General features: G+C 38.3%; 1 long non-coding RNA gene across 1 annotated transcript; it reads left to right on the top strand.

The window, feature by feature from the left end:
* Window positions 1-3,381: 3,381 nt before the first annotated feature.
* Window positions 3,382-5,064, top strand: LOC114754450 (uncharacterized). Its single transcript, XR_003741181.1, has 3 exons — window positions 3,382-3,416; window positions 4,050-4,117; window positions 4,880-5,064. It is a non-coding gene; the product is annotated as an uncharacterized LOC114754450 (long non-coding RNA).
* The last annotated feature ends 911 nt before the right edge of the window (window positions 5,065-5,975 follow it).

The raw sequence follows: 5,975 nt of genomic DNA on the forward strand, positions 1-5,975 counted from the left end.
AACAAGTGTATTCGGGAGGTTGCCAGACATATGCAGTGTTCTTCTCTACTAATGTGGATAAGGAAGTTAGTGTTGATCAGATTGAAGTGGTAAAAGAGTTCCCAGAGGTATTTCCAGAGGAGGTATCCGGGTTACCCCCAGAGAGAGAGGTTGAATTCTCCATTGATCTGGTACCTGGCATAGCTCCCATTTCAAAGGCACCCTATCGGATGTCTCCTTCAGAGCTGGCTGAGTTAAAGAAGCAGATAGAAGAACTACTTGAGAAAGGATTCATTCGACCAAGTGTTTCACCATGGGGTTCACCGGTACTATTTGTGAGAAAGAAGGATGGTAGCTTGCGTTTGTGTATTGACTACCGTCAGTTGAATAAAGTAACTATCAAGAATAAGTATCCATTACCACGAATAGATGATCTCTTAGATCAGCTTGTTGGATCGTCTGTCTTCTCTAAGATTGACTTGAGATCAGGGTACCATCAGCTTAGGGTCAGAGCAGAGGATATTCCAAAGACTGCTTTTCGCACAAGATATGGTCACTATGAGTACTTGGTCATGCCTTTTGGTTTAACAAATGCCCCTGCCGTCTTCATGGATTATATGAATCGAATCTTTCGGCCTTATCTAGATCAGTTTATAGTGGTTTTCATCGACGACATCCTTATCTACTCAAAAAATGAGGAGGATCATCGAGGGCATCTTCGTATTGCATTGCAAATACTAAAAGACCACCAGTTGTATGCCAAGTTGTCTAAGTGTGAGTTTTGGCTTAAAGAAGTAAAATTTCTTGGTCATGTGGTGTCTGCGGAAGGAGTAGCTGTTGATCCTAGTAAAGTGGATGCTGTACTGAAGTGGGAATCCCCGAAGTCTGTGACGGAGGTGAGGAGTTTTGTCGGTTTAGCTGGTTACTACCGAAGATTTATTGAAGGATTCTCTCAAATTGCTATGCCATTGACTAAGTTGACTAAGAAGGATCAACCGTTCATTTGGAGTGATAAGTGTGAGGCAGCCTTCCAAGAGTTGAAGGCGAGATTAACCACTGCTCCAGTGCTTACTATCCCAGACCCTAATCGTCCATACACGTTATATACAGATGCTTCACTTAAGGGCTTGGGTTGTGTCCTGATGCAGGGAGGCAAAGTGGTAGCTTATGCATCAAGGCAATTGAGGCCCCATGAGGAGAATTACCCCACTCATGACTTAGAATTAGCTGCCGTTGTGTTTGCACTAAAGATATGGAGGCATTACTTATATGGGTCTCAGTTTGAAGTTTTCAGTGATCATAAGAGTTTGAAGTACTTGGTAGACCAGAAGGAATTAATAACAGACAACGTAGGTGGATGGAATTCCTTAAAGATTATGACTTCGAACTTAAGTATCACCCGGGTAAAGCTAATGTGGTAGCTGATGCCTTGAGTAGGAAGACAGTGCATGTGTTCCATATGAGCTTGAAGGAGCACTACTGTTTGGAGGGTTTAAGGGATCTCCAGGTGGTGCCTGAGACAACAGCTTCCCTACAGTCAATTTTGGGTGATTATGAATTCTTTAGAGATTTAAAGGCAGCACAAATGGAAGACGCTCGACTATTGAGTATTCGAGAGGCATTGGAAAGTGGAGATGTTCCTGACTATGATGTTGGAGAAGAAGGGATTCTGAGGTACAAAAAGAGAATTTGTGTCCCTAATGATGATGAAATTAAGAAGACAATTTTGGAAGAGGCTCATCGGAGTAACTATTCGATGCACCCAGGGATAACAAAGATGTACAATGACTTGAAGAGAAACTATTGGTGGCCAAAGATGAAGAGAGATGTGACAGAATTTGTAATGAAGTGTTTGACTTGTCAAAAGGTCAAGATAGAGCACCAAAGGCCCCCAGGACTACTTCAAAATTTAGATATTCCTCAATGGAAGTGGGATAGCATTTCCATGGATTTCATCACTAGTTTGCCAAGGACCCCAGCTGGTTACGATGCAATTTGGGTGATTGTTGACAGATTGACTAAGTCAGCGCACTTCTTACCTATCAGAGCCACTTACTCTTTAGAGCGACTGACACAATTGTACATTGATGAGATAGTTCGACTTCATGGAGTACCGGAGTCAATCATATCTGATCGAGATCCGCGGTTTACATCAAACTTTTGGAGGTCATTGCAAAAAGCCATGGGCACTAAGTTGAAGTACAGTACTGCTTACCACCCCCAAACAGATGGACAAACCGAGAGGACGATTCAAACTCTCGAGGACATGCTGAGAGCTTGTGCTATTGAGTTCAAGGGTAGTTGGGACAGTCATTTGTCGCTAGCAGAATTTGCCTACAACAATAGCTACCACGCTAGCATTCAGATGGCTCCTTATGAAGCCTTATATGGGAGAAAGTGCCGATCTCCACTCTGTTGGACAGAATTGAGTGAGAGAACTATCATTGGTCCTGACTTAGTAGACATCACTACCAGAAAGATTGATCTGATTAAACAAAGGTTATTGACAGCTCAAAGCCGTCAGAAGAGTTATGCAGATCGTCGTCGGAGACCTTTGGAATTCGATGTAGGTGATCATGTGTTTTTGAAAGTTTCTCCACTCACGGGTATTGGAAGATCTATCAAAGCCAAAAAGTTGACACCCAGGTTCATAGGCCCATATGAGATCTTGGAGAGAATTGGACCTGTTGCCTACCGTGTTGCCTTGCCGCCACATTTGTCCAACATTCACGATGTGTTTCATGTGTCACAATTGAAGAAGTATCATCCAGATCCATCTCACATAATCGAGCCTGAAGAAGTTGAGTTACGTGAGAACTTGACTTATAAGGCAGAACCAGAGCGGATTTTGGATGTGAAGGACAAGCAATTACGGAATAAGACTATTCGGCTCGTAAAAGTCTTTTGAAAGGAATGAGTCCCGGTGATGCTACTTGGGAAACCGAGGAGCGAATGCGGTGCGAGTACCCGTACTTGTTTTCTTGGTAGGTGTTTTTCTTGGTTGTTGTGTGTGTTTGTTTGAATTTTGGGGACAAAATTCCTTTTAGGTGGGGAGAGTTGTAACATCCCAATTTTTTTTTTTATTATTATTCCTAGTGTTTAGTTAAGTTTAGAAGGAGTTTAATGCTTGATAAATGAGTTTTATTCTCTATTTATTTAAGAAAAGAGAATTATTGAAAATAAGATTTATAAAATATGTATAAGGAAATTTCTGAATAATAATAATAATAAAACGGATTAAAAAAAATGGGAAAAAAAACGGGGTACCAAACTATAATTTTGTCCCATTTTAATATGGGGTCTTTAACTGGAATTTTTGCCAAAATATTATTTTAACCGTTGGGGGCCAGAGAGAACATTTCGACGTTTTCTTTTTCACCTTCTCCGGCGCCTCCTCTCATTTTTCCAGTAGGGTTTCAACTTTGCAGATCATTTTGGTAAGCCAAATGACTTCTTTTCATTAAACTCTCTTCATGAAAGTTTTTCCACTCATCTAAATCTATCTAATGATGGTAGTTTTATACTGTTTAGAGATAATTTTTGGGTTTAGGGTTTGAAGCAAGTGTTGAGTTTTGATGATAGGTAAGCATAATATTGTAGAGCTATTTTAGTAGATCATTTCTATCAGTTTAGTTTTATTTATTGACTGACCTAATATTTTTAAATGAATTATTTTAGTTAAACAGATATTTATTTATGAAAAATATGATATTTATACCATGAAACTGTTGATTAAATTATTTACTTAGATGCATTTGATGTATAGTGAATTTCTAATGGTTGGTTTTTGAGATTTAAAGTTAAAATAGGATTTTTGAATTTTAAATATGATAATTTCAGATTTAAAAATTTGAGAAAAATCTGTATTAAAGTAAATACCTTTGAAAGGTTTAAATGAAAATTTTGGATTGTGAGGATATATAAATTTTGTGCTAAAAGACTTAATTATGGGTTATGAGAGGTTTGGGTTTAGCATAGAATTAGAAACTTTAACTTATATATATATGTTTTAGTTTAAGTAATTAATTAAATAGCTTGTGTATTGATATGTAAATGTATTGGTTGTGTAGATTAAATTATTGGGCTATTGGTATGAGCACGGGGTTAACCTTGTGGTAATACTTGTTCTAGACAAGAGGTAACCACTTTCCACTTATTATTCATGCTCGTAGGTTGTTTGTGATTGATTTTGAATTATAAGGAATTTATGAAATATTATTGAATTACGATGTGAGCTATGAAAGTATGTTGTTATTGAAATTGTCTTGTGAGACTTTTGTTGCAAAAGATATATGTTTACTATTATGATGATCTTAGGTATTATGAGTCAATTGAAAAATGGAAAATCCCAATTGATTTTTACATGTGATGATTGTTTATGAATGCAATATTTTGAGTGTTGATATATGAGGGGTGGCGGATGTTGATGATGGGTACTATAACAAAGAGGATATAAGGGGGTGAATTATGTACATTTGAGGATATAAGGTGGTAGGGCCATCAGGTGTACACTGATTGGTCCTTTGGCCCAATTATTCATTATAGGGCATTGACACCCTACTAGTAGACTAGAGGGGGAACCCATGGTCCGGTCTTGTGCTCTGTGGATTTTGGCCGGTCCATATCACTTGATCGGTGAGCTTGTCTAATTACCAGTCACATGGATGAGGATTTAGCCCATGGGTTTAGTCAGAGGATATAAGGTGGGTGGATATAAGGGAGGTGAAAAGATTATTGATTGTACTTTTTATATGCTTTGACAATATGAAATTTGTTGGAATACTATGAATTTGCAATTGTCTCACTTGACACGTCACGAGCACTTGCTTGTATGCTTGATAAGTAGGATTGTTGGTTACTGAGACTTTTGTCTCACCCCGTTGATTTAACACTTTTCCAGGTGATAGTTCCCGTTCGGGTCAGTCAGGGAAGGCTCCGGAAGCTTGAGCTGCTATTGCAAAATTGTAGCGCTTCCACTCTTTTGATTGTGTTGGATAGATGTATATTGCCATGATAGGGCCCATTCCACATACTCTGATATGTTTGAGATTGATTATTTTGACAGTGTACTTTTGAGAACTGTTACTGGACTGTATGCTGGTAGAAGGCCGGAGGCCTTTAGGCATTTGCATGTGATTTCTTTTGTTTGATATGAGTGGTGAATCCACAGTGATCTTTGACATGAAATGACTTTTGATTTTGTTGAAAGTTATGAAAGGTACTATTTAGTAAAATCGTGTTATGGGCTTATGGTTGAAAATGATATTCTAGATTATAATACCCAAAGCCCTATCCATTATGAATATCTTTTTGCACGCAGTTAATTTAGAAAGTTCTTTTAACCATGATAGACATATTTATGGATTGGTTTAACTCTTTTTCTATCATGGTTAATCTCATATGATTTAGGATATTTATATAACCATGATAGTATTTCTAAATATTTTTACAAAGTTTCTTTTCTATCATGGTTAACTTTTTGATATTGATTACTTTATAAGTGTAGTAGTTTCGTTGTCGTTGTTACCAGGAACTATCGCTCGCCCAGAAAAACTAGTCCCTTTGCGGCATTTGCTCACCTTCGCCACGGCGAAACATTCCCGAAAGGATACTCTTCCCTGGAACTCCCGGTGCGCCGCGGCGAACATACCCTGAGAGGGGTACGTTCACCTATTTCTCCAACATACCTCAAATCCAACCAAACACCAAGATCAAGATTAAATCACTAATCTATCCTCAAAATCAACCAAAAGAGGCTATTAAAACCCGATAAAACTCAGGATGTTACACTCAGTCTGATATATTCAGAATTGCAGAGCTTTAGGAAGAAATTTTCAATCTCAACAAGGGACCCTTACTATAAGTGAATACTACACTCACCTCAAAATTCTCTAGGATGAACTCTCTAATATACGACTGATTAAATCCTGCACTTGTGGATCCAATGAGAATGCCCAAACTCATCGAGAGCAGGACTATGTAATCCGCTTCTTGAA

This window comes from Neltuma alba, unplaced genomic scaffold (assembly GCF_004799145.2).
Source record: "Neltuma alba isolate B1F8T4 unplaced genomic scaffold, ASM479914v2 tig00010145_pilon, whole genome shotgun sequence".
NCBI classification, from domain to species: domain Eukaryota; kingdom Viridiplantae; phylum Streptophyta; class Magnoliopsida; order Fabales; family Fabaceae; genus Neltuma; species Neltuma alba.